This window comes from Heteronotia binoei, chromosome 5 (genome assembly GCF_032191835.1).
Source record: "Heteronotia binoei isolate CCM8104 ecotype False Entrance Well chromosome 5, APGP_CSIRO_Hbin_v1, whole genome shotgun sequence".
NCBI classification, from domain to species: Eukaryota; Metazoa; Chordata; class Lepidosauria; order Squamata; family Gekkonidae; genus Heteronotia; species Heteronotia binoei.
In genome coordinates, this window is record NC_083227.1 from 20,350,252 (window position 1) to 20,364,079 (window position 13,828).

General features: G+C 47.9%; 1 protein-coding gene across 1 annotated transcript in view; it reads left to right on the forward strand.

The window, feature by feature from the left end:
• Positions 1–13,828, forward strand: part of LOC132571817 (uncharacterized) — a 239,513-nt gene that overhangs the window by 220,790 nt on the left and 4,895 nt on the right.

Sequence of the window (13,828 nt, forward strand, 5' to 3'; positions counted from 1 at the left end):
CCAGAGGCGAGGGTGGGTGGCAGGGGCAGGTTGCACATTGTCTGGGTGCTGACCTTGCACCAGCACCCTAACCCCAGTGCTGCCAGCAGCTGCACTTCCACTAAATGAGTGAACACACACACATACTCTCACAAAGCAGCCAAAATAAACACAGTTTGCAAGCAGACACCTTTGTGATCTCTCTGGGGCAATTCACTCACATGAGTTGCTGTATTTCAACCAATTTCTTCAGACTGAACTGTTTAGGGCAGGAGTGTCAAACTCATTTGTTATGAGGGCCAAATCTGACATAAATGAAACTGCCATGTGTGTCATAAAATGTAATGTCAGGTAGCAAAGATGCAAAGGGGACAAGGAGGGGAGGAGCCTCAGCCAATAGAAGGAAGAGAGGCTTGTCTCAGTAGTTCTGCTGTGTCATTGAGAGAGCCTGGGAAAGCAAGCTCTCTCTCCCCCCCCTTCCTCTCCAAGAGAGGAGCCTCAGACAAGAGAGGAAAGAGAGTTTTTGCTCTGTACATCCTGTATGATTGAGAAAGCCCAGCAAAGCAAGCCGTGACATGGAAGGAAGTAAGTGAGGGAGAAGGAAGCAGACAATGGTGAGTTGCTTGCCAGCCTGATAGGAGCCGTCTGGGGGCCTGATTCGGCCCTCGGCCCTCATGTTTGACACCCCTGGTCTAGGGGGTGGAGTTTTCCTCCTTCCCATGATCAGGCTCTAATGAATGCTTTACTATCCACTTTAGTTACACATGACTTCTGAAGTGAATGCAAAACAAACAGGGACTCTGCTTGCTTCTCTTCCTTGCTCACAGGGAACAGCCGCATGGATCTGCTTGCTTGCCCTGCCCATGAGCTTTCCTCCAGCTGAGATGGAGAGGCACACTGGTGCACCATCAAAAACAGAAGCAGTTTCCAAGGTTCTTTTAAACCTGCTGAGCTCTAAATGCACATCAGGGCTGTTTGGGCGGCCTGCACATACCCGACATGTTCAAAAGAAGAAAATATGGAGTCAGAAGGAGATGAAATGCAAGCATGGTTTGGACTTTAGAATTCAAATGGACTTTGGAATCATAAATTTGTCCTAATAGATATGGTATCTGAAATGCAATATTAGTTCTGCTTTGTTTGACTGTTGTGTGTTTATTGCGGAGTTAGAAATCAAAGTGCATTTTCCAGCTCTTGCTCCCTGAAGAAGTGAAGGGCGGCAACCACCACCACGGGAGTGTGGGGTGCCAGCTGCCAAGGGGACCTCAGATCATTGACTCTCCGTGGACATATGAAGCCTGAGAGCTCCCAAGCAAGGGGGAGACCACTGTGCCCATCCAGTGATTCTGAGGTGAGACAACCAGCAGGTAATTCTTGCATAATGGAGGAGAAGCCATGCTGGTGGTGGGTGGAGAGAGAACGAGGAGATTCAGCTTCTACTTACAAGGGCTGTGCTTGGAGCCCTCTACCAGTGAATGCCATTGGTTTTGTCTCTGAGTTGGGGATGGACATTCAGGTAAGAAATGGTGCCTTGAGGGTTGAAGGATGTCTAAAAGGCAAACTGGAAGTCAGAGGATAGGGAGTTGGCAGTGGATGCACAGGTCAAGAGAGGATTCAGTGAGAGGAGGGAGTACAGCCTAAAAGGGGTTATGAACCAGCCCCGTAGCCAGGATTTGGAAGGTCAGGGGCCCTTTGATTTTTTTTGGGGGGGGCACTCAACGGGCCCAACCCATAGCCGCTCTCATGGCCACCTGACCCACCATCACACTGGCTGGTGCCCCGCACAGCCGGGATTAAACTTTGTTGGCCTTAAAAGGAGCCACCGGACTCAAATTTTGTTCTATTACTCCAGACCAACGCTGCTACCCACCCGAATCTGTTTCTGTTCCCAGAACACTCAAACTCCCTACTGCCTCCCCCCCCCACACACACACTGATAACCAATTTTCAAAAACTTTACATTGCTCCGGCAAGTATTTGGATGGGAGACCTCCTTGGAATAACAAAGTTGGGAGGGCGGGTGTGGGTGTGTGAAAATTAAAGCAAACTCCAGGAAGGCCACCTGAGGCAATGGAAAGCAGAACTATCTTCAGTCCTCTTATTCAGTGGGTTTACTCCCAAGATATTGGGCTACCAACCTCCTGGTGGGGCCTGGAGATCACCCAGAATTACAACTGTTCTCTGGACTACAGAGATAATTTCCCCTGCACAGAATGGCTTGTGGGGGGGGGGGGGATGTGGACTTTACATGCCACTGAGCTCCCTGCCCTCCTCAGGATCCTCCAAAAATATCCAGGAATTTACCAGCTAGAGTTGTTAACTCTATGAATTAAAGCCCATATATCACAGTTCTGCTACCCAAACTATATTGAAAGCATATTGCCAGCCTTCCTCCCCTCCCCCAACACACATGCACACACACAAGTCCTGTTCACAAGTTACAGTGAACACACATACAGGGTGTCTTGTTATTTAAATATACATTGAGCCATTCTTTTGGTAGGAAGGAACCAGCCTTGTGGAGCTGAAGCTAAATAAATGGCTTGCTAGAGAGACCAAGGAAGGAAGGAAGAAGAAGATATTGGATTTATATCCCGCCCTCCACTCCAAAGAGTCTCAGAGTGGCTCACAATCTCCTTTACCTTCCTCCCCCACAACAAACACCCTGTGAGGTGGGTGGGGCTGAGAGGGCTCTCACAGCAGCTACCCTTTCAAGAACAACTCCTGTGAGAGCTATGGCTGACCCAAGGCCATTCCAGCAGGTGCAAGTGGAGGAGTGGGGAATCAAACCCGGTTCTCCCAGATAAGAGTCCGCACACTTAACCACTACACCAAACTGGCTCCCCTGGAAGCAGGGGAAGGCTTAACAGAGGAAATGCTCTTTCCCTGTGTGTGATGGGGAGGGAGCGAGTTTTACCTTGTGAATTACAAAAAACATGAAAAGCTTCAGATACACAGCAGAAGGGGGAAGTTTTGCAGTCACATGGGAACCTTTACTTACCAGGATGTGTGTGTGCGCGTGGCGGGGAAGCTTTTAGATGCTGAAATGCTGCTAACATTTATAGAGCCTCCCAGCCCCCTCGAGAGAGTCGCAGCCGGCTGACAACAGGCAGCTGGCAGGTTCTGCTCCACAGAGTCCAAGGTCACCCCACTCCTCGTCACCAGCCAAGCCAGGAGCACCAATAGCTATGGAGCAGTTGAATCCTGTGCTGGGTTAAAGGGCCTGCTGATCAGCTGATCGGCCTGCAGCTCTTTTAACTGGAGGGGGAGACTGGGGACTGCTTCTGCCCCCTGCCCTACGCTCCAGGATGCAGCAGAGGCCCCGGGGGCTGTTTGGGGGCCCCAAGTCAGAGGGCCTCACCCAGAAGTCAGGGGGCTGTGCCCCCACAGGCCCCCTCGTAGTTACGGGCCTGTTATGAACAGGGGACTTGTGAAGATTGTAATATCCAAAGCTCTGTCTCATTCACTGAACCCACTTGGTCTAGTGCAGAGGTGGCCGAACTGTGGCTCAGGAGCCACATGTGGCTCTTTCACACATATTGTGTGGGTCTAGAAGCCCCCACCCCCACCCCATTGGCTGGCTTGGAGAATGCATTTAAAGTTACAGTTGCTCTCTTTCCCCCTCCCTCTGTCTATTTGCTTTCCTTCCTTCCTTCTCAAATATCTGATGTTTGTGTCTTGTGGCTCTCAAACATCTGACATTTATTCTATGTGGCTCCTTCGTTAAACAAGTTTGGCCACCCCTCGTCTAGCTCAGGTGTTGCATAGCAAGAGGACAATTCACCAGCTACCTCTTCCATTCATCGTTTCCAAGGAAGCTCATTTCTTAAGCATATGGGAACCTAATATGAATTGGGACCAGCGTTCCCTCTAAGCTGAGTTAGGGTGAGCTAGCTCACAGTTTTTTAGCCTCTGGCTCACACATTTTTGTCTTAGCTCAGGAAACTGGGTGGTAGTTGGCTAGGACCATGGAGTCCCGTGATTTTTTTTTTAGAGTGGATGTACCACAGGCTCTTTCAACCCCCTGGAATGCTCCCCAACAAAAGCGACAAGTTGAGAATCTCTTCCAGTAGGGCCTGCAACACCATTCCCACAGGCCTTGACCAGCCAGGATGGGCACAGGTCAGGGAGAGAAACAGTAGGCCTTGCAGCTGCCAGGATCCTGCTGACATCCTCCAGGGAGAGTCGGCTGAAACGGTCCAAAAGTGGACCTGAAGACAGGCCAGGGGCTTCAAGTTCTTTTACTGTATGAATTGTGGTTGGGAGATCCTGGCGGAGCGCTGTGACTTTGTCTGCAAAGCAGCTCGCAGATGCCCCACAGCCAATAGCCAATTCCCAACTGTTTTGTTTTCCTCAAGGGAATTTAGATAATGAGCAAATAGTCCTAAATAATTGGGCCAGGCAAGAGCTTGCAGATGCAACGGAGGCCACAGAGAAATCTTTCTTTGCAGCCTTCACCACCATATCGTAGGCTTCCATAAATGTCCTATAAGATGCTCCTGCTGCTTCATCACAAGTGTGCCTCAGATTGCATTGCCAGGTTCTCCCAGGTCACTGGCAGGGGTGGGGGTGGGGATGCAAGCTCAAGGTTAAGAAATTCCCAGAGATTTGGGGTGGAGCCTGGGGAGGACAGGAACCTCTTTTTCTCCAGGGGAACTGATCTCTGTAGCTGGAGGTGAGCTGTCATTCCAAGGCAGCCCAGGTCCCACTTGGAGGATAGCATCCTAATGAATAAACAAAACTTGTGTCAACCCAGGTAAGTGCCTGAGATGTGAGAAAGGGCACTTTCCTATATGTGGTGGGACTGTCACATTGCTAGAAAGTGTTGGGAAAATATTCAGAATGGAATGTATGCAGCGGTTGATCCAGAACCATTGCCATTTCTAATGTTTTGTTAGACTAGCCACACCATGTTGACTAAAAACCAGTAGTATGCCCTGTGGCAGTTACTTGTAAAGATGAACAAGAAGAGTCTGTTTTTATACCCCACTTTCCTTTACCCTAAGGAGCCTCAAATCACTTTCCCCTTAGTTTCCCCAGAACAGGCACATATTGTGAGATGGGAGGGGCTGAGAGAGCTGTGACTAGCCCAAGGTCACCCAGCAAGCTTCATGTGGAGGGGTAGTGGAGACTCAAACCCGGTACTCCAGATTACAGTCTGCTACTTATAACCACTACTCCACACTGGCAGCCAGAATGCTCCTTGCTAAAAATTGGAAGCAGCAATCTGCCAAAGTTTGAGTTCTAGTTATGCAAAATTTGGTTTATTATGCTAATAGCCAAGACAGGAATGCTTTCAGAAGAATATTTAAAGACAGATTAACAGAAATGGTTTATTCAGTGGTGGTTTCCTTTAATAAAATGCTGGCATGGGTTGTTTCCTACAACGGAATCAAGGGAAGAAGTGCTAAACTGCCATTAAGATTTTATTTTTTGTAGAGAGATAGATTTTGTGAGAGTTTTCTGCTAGATTTCATGGAAGTTTTTGTATATATTGTAAGATGAATGTTCTTTTTTCATTAATGAACAGTTTAGGTGTTAATTTTTTTTAAAAAAAACCCTTAAGTCGCTAAATTAAAAGAACATTGTGTGATAAATAAAAACAGACTAAAATCTTGATATAGCTAAAATCCACAGCAATGTCTACTTTTTTCTGAAAAGGCTCCTGGCAGCCAGCAGTTTCTGGTTGTAGAAAACCTCTTTGGCACAGGAAGTTCTTTACCTGCCAGCAAAAATGAGCTGAAAGTGTGGCCAGGTGGCTCTCCTGGGGAATAAAGTTCCATGAAGTCTGAGTCACATCAGAAAGGATATTACATGGACCCTTCATTTGTTTAAAGATGTGTATGCCACCAGGAAAGCAGCCCCATGGTGCAGAGTGGTAAAGCTGCACTACTGAAGTTCTAAGTTCTGCTCATGCCCTGAGTTCGATCCTGGCAGAAGCTGGTTCAGATAGCCTGCTCAAGGTTGACTCAGCCTTCCATCCTTCCGAGGTCAGTCAAATGAGTTCCCAGCTTGCTGGGTGGGGGAAGTGTAGATGACTGGGGAAGGCAATTGCAAGCTACCCCATTAAAAAAGTTTGCTATGAAAACGTTGTGATACAATGTCACCCCAGAGTAAAAAACGACTGGTGTTTACCCAGGGGACTACCTTTACCTTTTTATGCAACCAGCTTCTGAGCAAATATTCAACTTTGTAAGCTACTGATGTTAAAGTTGTGAGCAAATGATTTATCTACTGCATAAATTGGTTTGCTCTGGGGCCATTTTTTCTGAGCTAAAAGAAAAATGTGTGAGCCGGAGGTCTGAAAAACTGTGAGCTAGCTCACACTCACTCAGCTTAGAGGGAACACTGGTCTCAACTTTCAGACTCTTTAGGCAGTGGACAACTTACATAGTGTCAGCAGTAAAAACAAAACCTATTTCAAAACAAACCCAATATGGCAAAAGACTAAAATGCAAAGCCTTCTTTCTAGGTCATTCCTGTTCTCTTATGTTCTTATAAGGGTGATTAACACATGGAATTCACTGCCACAGGAGGTAGTGCCAGCTACAAACATAGATAGCTTGAAGAGGGAATTGGATAAACATATGGAGCAGAGGTCCATCAGTGGCTATTAGCCACAGTGTATTGTTGGAACTCTCTGTCTGGGGCAGTGATGCTCTGTATTCTTGGTACTTGTGGGGAACAACAGTTGGGAGGGTTTCTAGTGTCCTGGCCCCACCGATGGACCTCCTGATGGCACCTGGGTTTGTTTGGTTTTTTTGCCACTGTGTGACACAGAGTGTTGGACTGGAGGGGCCATTGGCCTGATCCAACATGGCTTCTCATATGTTCTTGTTCTTATGCTGCCCTTTTACAGATCTGACAAGCTGCTGCCCTTCCCATCACCCAAGCCCCTGAGAATCCAGCCCTCATGGCCTCAGCTCCACTATCCACAGAGATAGAGCAGGAGGCCAACTGCCCCATCTGCCTGGAGTGCCTGACGGACCCCGTGGTCCTGGACTGTGGGCACAGCTTCTGCCAGGCCTGCATCACTGACTACTGTGAGAAATGGGAGACTCTGGGAGACTTGGAGTGTCCTGTCTGCAAATTCAAGTTCCAGAAAGGGGCTTTCCGCCGAAACTGGCAGCTGGCAAACCTAGTTGAAAAAATTAAACTGGTGCCACAAAGTTCAAGAAAAGGTGTTTGCTTGAGACACCAGGAAAAACTCCACTTCTTCTGCAAAGAGGATGAAAAATTGGTGTGTGCTGTCTGTGAGCGACTCCCAGAACACAAAGGACACACAATAGTTCCCCTGGAAGTGGTTGCTCAGGAATACAAGGTAGGAACTAATTTGGATCCTTGCTGGTGGAATTCCATCATTCTCTGGAGAAGATGCACTTTCCTCCCAGCATAGCGGAAGAGGAGCTCTCCCTCCAGGGCTGGTGCTTGCAACTGTAAGGAGATTGAAGATACCAATTGTGGTTTTTCTCCTTTTTATGATGAGTGTTTCGGCCATACTGAGAACAAAATTAAGACCAAACCAGTTTCTCTGTTTAATCAAGATGGTTTTATTACTACAAGTTATAAAGATTTATTTACTCTGCTTAGTAGGGTACACTCTTCTGTGCCAGTCTTTGCAGAGCAACAGGATATAGCAACAAGAAGACTCAAAGAGTTGTTTGGCTCAACATGAAGTTTAAGAAGAGGAAAGGCAGAGGGAGGCAACAATAGTCAAAGGATGAATAAAAATGGGTGGAGCGAGGGAAAAGGCAACTGCTAGATATTAGAGGTACTCATTATGGGGATATTTGGTTAATGTAGGAGAGTTTGCCCAGACATAGAACGGGATGCAGGGTGCAGTAAATACATCTCCCAAGAAGTATATGGCAAAAAAGTTTATTTTATTTATTCAAGTAGATCCACATTCAGGTTGCAGTCAAAAGAAGAGAAAGAAACTTAATCTAGAGAGTACTTTCCCTTCCACAAATGGCCAGCCTGTCTGGCCTCATGTGTGTGAGAATATGAGGGCACTCTATTTACAGGAGAGGCCTCTTGATACATTGGTCTCTGTGGAAGCCCATGTGTAGCCAGCCTGCAGCTCATTTTCTCCAACAGTCTAGTTTTTAGCAATTCCTTTCTTTGCACCCAGCTCAGCCAGATCTTGCAAAGCAGTAGTTCTGGTATTGCAGTGTCACACGCTGGAGAGCAGGCAAGGGGGAAGTCCGAGTCCAGTCCAAGTCAGAGGAGCATTGAAGGAACCAGTAGCTGAGTCCGAAAGCAGGATCGTACAATCCAGAAGTCAGGAAACCGGGAAGTCAGAGCAGCAACAGAGCCAAGGAACGGGAGCTGGAGTAGTCGCAAGTCACCGGATGGACTTGTTGCTTCCACAGAGCATGCAACTCGAAGCAGGTGTTTAGATAGCCCGCTGCTGCTGTTTCCAATTAGCAGGCAGTTGGGCCAGCCTGGTGTCTGCTAAAACTCTGGGCTGAGTGAACGTCTTGCCCGCATTTTGGCCTCTTTCCTTCAGATCGCTAAGTCCTGATGAAGCCTTTCCCGTACTCGAGCAAGGCAAGGTGGTGAACTGGGATGTGTGTCTACCTGTTGTTGGTCCTCATCAGCCGTACAGCCAGGTGTTGAGAACCCTGCGGGCAGCGGCAGTGAATCAGTCAAGTTGTGAGAGGGTTCAGCTGTCGGCTCCACTGGGTCAGCTAACCCTGTCGGCTCTGCCTGGGCAGTCCCCTTGTCAGAGCCCATGACATGCAGTAAGATAAACAACTTCCCCCTCCCTTTCCCACACACTTCTCATTCACGTTTTCCATCTCCCTTCACCTAATTTTTCCATGTCCCCCTCCCCCTTTATTACACTTCTTGACCTCAAGACCTTTTCATCCCTATCCTGCTTGGCGACAGAATGTATTTAAAAGCAGTATAGTGGCAAACTTTTGCTGATATTATGAATGGCACTGGGTTTGCTGGACACATTTGCACTAGTGCTGCTGAGGTTCCATCCCCCCTTCTTGGACTGCGATTCTGTGCTTGACATCAGCTGGCATTGCCACAACGGCACTGGGTTCTGCTGGGCACTCTGATTGCACTAGTCCTGCTGGGTACTCTGTACATTGCTTTGGTTCTACTAGGCTTGCAGAATTGTGGCCCCTCCCTTCAGTTTCTCCTGCAGAGATGATCTGGTTTGACGTAGTCCTTTGGAAACTATGAAGGACGGGGGCAGCTTCTTTGGGCATAGTGTGCTTCTTAACATCCAGTATGATGAGTCACATCAGAAAGGGTATTACATTGGACACTTCATTCGTTTAAAGATGTGTGATGCTTTGGCTAGTTAGCTAGTTAGTTAAAATTAGTACAAAGGCAGACTCCTAGCTCTCAAAAATGTCTTGTAAATGTCTGAGATTGTCAGGTCTTGGGTTTCAAAATGGAGAACAGAAGCCCTCCCGCCTGCTCAGAACACGAGTGGCGTGACAGAATTCTGTTTTGCTGTCAGGTCACAGCTGGCTTGTGGACACCCTGTAAGCTTTTCAAGGCAAGAGAGGTTGGGAGGTGGTTTGCCTGCCACTGCCTGCCTCCAGGCCGGCCCTGCTCATCAGGCTATCTTGGGACTAACCAGGTCAGGGGTAGGCTGAGAGTCATGAGAGTGGTCCAAGGTCACCCAGCGAGCTTCCACGGCAGGACTGGGGGTTCAAACCTGGATTTCCCAGATCTTAGTCCAGCACTTTAAGGGTTACTGCACACAGGCTCTCCTGATGGAATAGCATGCTGGAATTTGATTTTTTTTTAACTAACATGGTTATATATATGAATTTAAATAAATGTGTAATGGTAGACAGGAGGGAAGAGCATGGAGTAAACCTTTAAAAGAACACATTTCAACTGTGATCCCCCCTCTCCCCAGGATCAATTCTGCAACCGTCTGGAGATTCTGAAGAAGGAGAGGGAGAGAATTGTGGCGTATAAAGGAGATGTGGAGAAGGAAAGCCAAGACCTGCTCGTAAGTCCAAATGGCAGAAAAATCAACCCACGAGGCTGCCCCCGCTCTCAATTTAGAAGGACGGTTGCCGGGTCTCCTCTGGCCACCAGTGGGGGATGGGGGGTAGGTTTGCCAGATCCAGGTTGGAAAACTTCTGGAGATTTGGGGAGGGAGACTGAGACCTCAGGAGGGTCTAATGCAGGGCTGGATTAAGGCCAACTGAAAGAGGGGTTCAGCCACTGCTGATTCTAGGGGGGGGGGCATACTTGAGATATTCAGTAGTATGTACATTCCTCCCCCCCCCCCCCCCCACAATTTTCTCTTGCCCACAATGCAGCCAGGGAAGATGATTCTATGAACATATAAAGCTGAGTGTCATCAGTGTACTGATGGCAACCCAGCCCAAAGCCCCAGATCAACTGGGTGAGGAAGCACATATAGATGTTAAACAACGTTGAAGAGAGGATTGTCCCCTGTGGCACTCCACATTCAAGCAGGTATCATGGGAACATCCTTTCCCCTAGCACCACGCTCTGTCCCTGATCAAGGAGAAAGCAGAAAAACCTCAGTAAAAATCCCTACATCGGTAAAGTGGTGGGTTGACTGGTCAGAGTCAACCATGTTGAATGGTATTCTAAAAAGAGCCCTGTAAGCTCTTGGAGGATTGGCTACATCAGGGGTGTATGGCCTAATATGCAAAGGAGTTCCTGATACAAAAAAAGCCCTGGGTTTTTAAAGGTATGGGATGTCTTAATCCTAGATAAACTGACTCATCGGATCATACAACAGGATGTTCCACAAGTAAAAGATAATTTGGTTGAAAAATGGTTTTCCTTTTTTGACTATAGAATCACAGAGTTGGAAGGCACCTCCAGGATCTAGTCCAACCCCTTGCACAATGCAGGACTATGTTGAGCACTCGAATAAGGATTATTGTATGGTTCCAAAGCAATAACTAAACTTTGTTTTTTATTGATATCTTTTAGGTGTTTATTCTACTGTAATCCTTTGGTTAATCATTTGTTGTGTATTTCCTGGGGTGGGGTGGGGGGCTTTGTTTGAACTGATGTTCTATTTCATGTTTTTTTTCTCTTATTGAAATAAATTATTTAAAAAGTAAAAAAGAGGAACAACAGCATTGACCTGCCTCGATCCAAGTGCCTCTGGGGGTCATTTGTGAGGGCAACCAGTACAGTCTCTGCCCCACGGCCAGGGCAGAAGCCAGACTGGAATGGATCTGGGGCAGGCGTCATCCAAGAAGACTGGAGCTGCTCAGCTGCTGTTCTCTCCAGTACCTTACGCAGAAATGAAAGATTTGAGGCAGGGGGGTGGTTGGCGAGGACTACTTTTCTCTTGCCCACAATGCAGCCAGGGAAGATGCAGTTAAGGTTAGGAGACCAAGCGAGGGGAGGGGGCTTCTGAGCACTTTTGCCCCCTGTAGTGTTTCTACTCAACTATCATGTCTCATCCCCCGATGGGAACTGGGGAAATCAACCTGTGGAGGCTGTTTTAGTGGGGGAACAAGTGGACTCAAGAAGCCCCTTCTACTTTCTGGGTTTTCTGCTGCAGACTGAATCCTCTGTGGCTGAAAGAACCCCTCCGGGATAGGATGGGATAGGAGCCTCCTCAAGCGTCTCTTCCCACTGCAGAGACCAGCTGTGTTCCTGACATTGGCCTGCTTTTCTTCTCTTTCCATCTCAGAAACAAACCAAAGAAGAGAAGCAAGAGACAGTAGCCAAGTTCAGGCAACTGCACACATTTCTGGAGGAACAAGAGAAACTTTTGCTGGCCCAGATGGAAGAGGTGGAGCAGGAGGTGGTGAGAAACAGGGACCAGAATCTGGCCAGAATCTCTGAGGAGCTCTCTTCTCTGGAAAGCCTCATCCGGGAGATGGAAGAGAAATGTCAGCAGCCGGCCAGTGATCTCCTGCAGGTGAGACTGTGGCAGAAACAGGTGGAGTCCCCTTGGGGAGAAGGCTGGCTCCAAATCCGCTCTGCTTAGCAGAAAAGCAAAAGCAAACCAGCCCAGTTTATGTCGCTAGCAAGTTTCTACCTCTTCAGCAGGGCCACTTTCCCCTCTGCCCCTTTCCATCTCCAGCCAGGGGCAGACTGGACAATCCCAGGGCCCTGCAAAACAACACTCCCTGGAAATACATTCCCCCACAGCCCCTGCCCCTCCCTGATAGACTGCAGCCACTGGAAGCCAAAGTGTGTTTGTGTTTCAAACAGTCTGAGGAACCCCATGGTTCCTGGGAAACTCTTTCACAACACCACCAACCAGGAAGCTGGGTCACATGCAAGACTTTTCACAACCCATTTTTAAAGGAGGATGTCTAGGGGCGGTGTGGTGTGGGGAATGTCACTTATATATAAAATGCACACCGACACACAGTGGCAACGGCATATGGTTACAGGAACAGCATCCACACAGCTGTTCTGGGCACTGCTGTCTGTCTAGCATGCCTGTGCAGATGTGATGGCACTTATGCCCAGACAGACCCTCTCTCCTCTCTTTCCTTTCATGGCTGAACCATGTTGCAAGGCTGCAGGGAAAAGGGGGAAAGTCCAAAAGGGGAACACAACACACCCTACTCTGAAGGTCTCTCTCTCTTCTTCTCGCCCTCTGCCTTCTTTCTTTAGGATGTCAGAAGCACATTGCAGAGGTAAGTGGATCTTTAACATTAACCTTCTTAATCCTGGGATTGAACTGGGCAGCTTGTGAAGAATATAAGAACATAAGAGAAGCCATGTTTGATCAGTCCAGTGGCCCATCCAGTCCAACATTCTGTGTCACACAGTGGCCAAAAACTCCAGGTACCATCAAAAAGTTCACCAGTAGGGCCAGGACACTAGAAACCCTCCCACTTTGCCCCCCCCCAAAAAAAAACACACCAAGAATTCAGAGCATCACTGCCCCAGACATAAAAACATAAGAGAAGCCCTGTTGGATCAGGCCAATGGCCCATCCAGTCCAACACTCTGTGTCACTCAGTGGCCAAAAACTCCAGGTACCATCAAAAAGTTCACCAGTAGGGCCAGGACACTAGAAACCCTCCCACTTTGCCCCCCCCCCCAAAAAAACACACCAAGAATTCAGAGCATCACTGCCCCAGACATAAAAACATAAGAGAAGCCCTGTTGGATCAGGCCAATGGCCCATCCAGTCCAACACTCTGTGTCACTCAGTGGCCAAAAAACCCAAGTACCATCAGGAGGTCCACCAGTGGGGCCAGGACACTAGAAGCCCTCACACTGTTGTCCCCCGCCCAGCACTGAGAATACAGAGCATCCTAATGATACCTTTCATGAGATTCAAGAAATTGCAACTTACTTCATGGTATTGAAGTCCACACTGGAATCTGGACCATCATTTAGGAATTTTTTCAGAGAAAGGACTCTACCCTTTTGTGTGTCTGTCTATGATATGTAATCTTTGATTTGCCTGTCTTTATTATAATAAATGTAATGAGTACTTAGTAGTTCTGGTCACAGTAACCAATAGGCTTAGTGTGGCCAGTTCTTAAGAAAGCGGGAGCTGTGCATTCCTCTTCAAGAGCCCGCCCACCTTCCAGTGCTTTCAGCATCAGCCTGTTTCTCTTGGCTTTCTGCAGTTCCTTCCTCTGCTTCTCTGATCCACTTGGGGCGGAGGGGAGGGAGGGAGATTCTGAATGGGATGGATGGTACCCTAATGGGATTTTCTCCAGGTATGAAGACAAGGAGTCGTTTGAGAATCCAGTGGCTATTCCACTTGCACTGAAGTGGAACATCTGGGACTTCTCGGATTTAAATCTCCTTTTGGAGGGCATCGAGAAACAACTCAAAGGTAATTCAGTTTCAGTTTCAGTTTATTTCAATTTATATGAAGAAATACTGCTGGAGTTTCAGA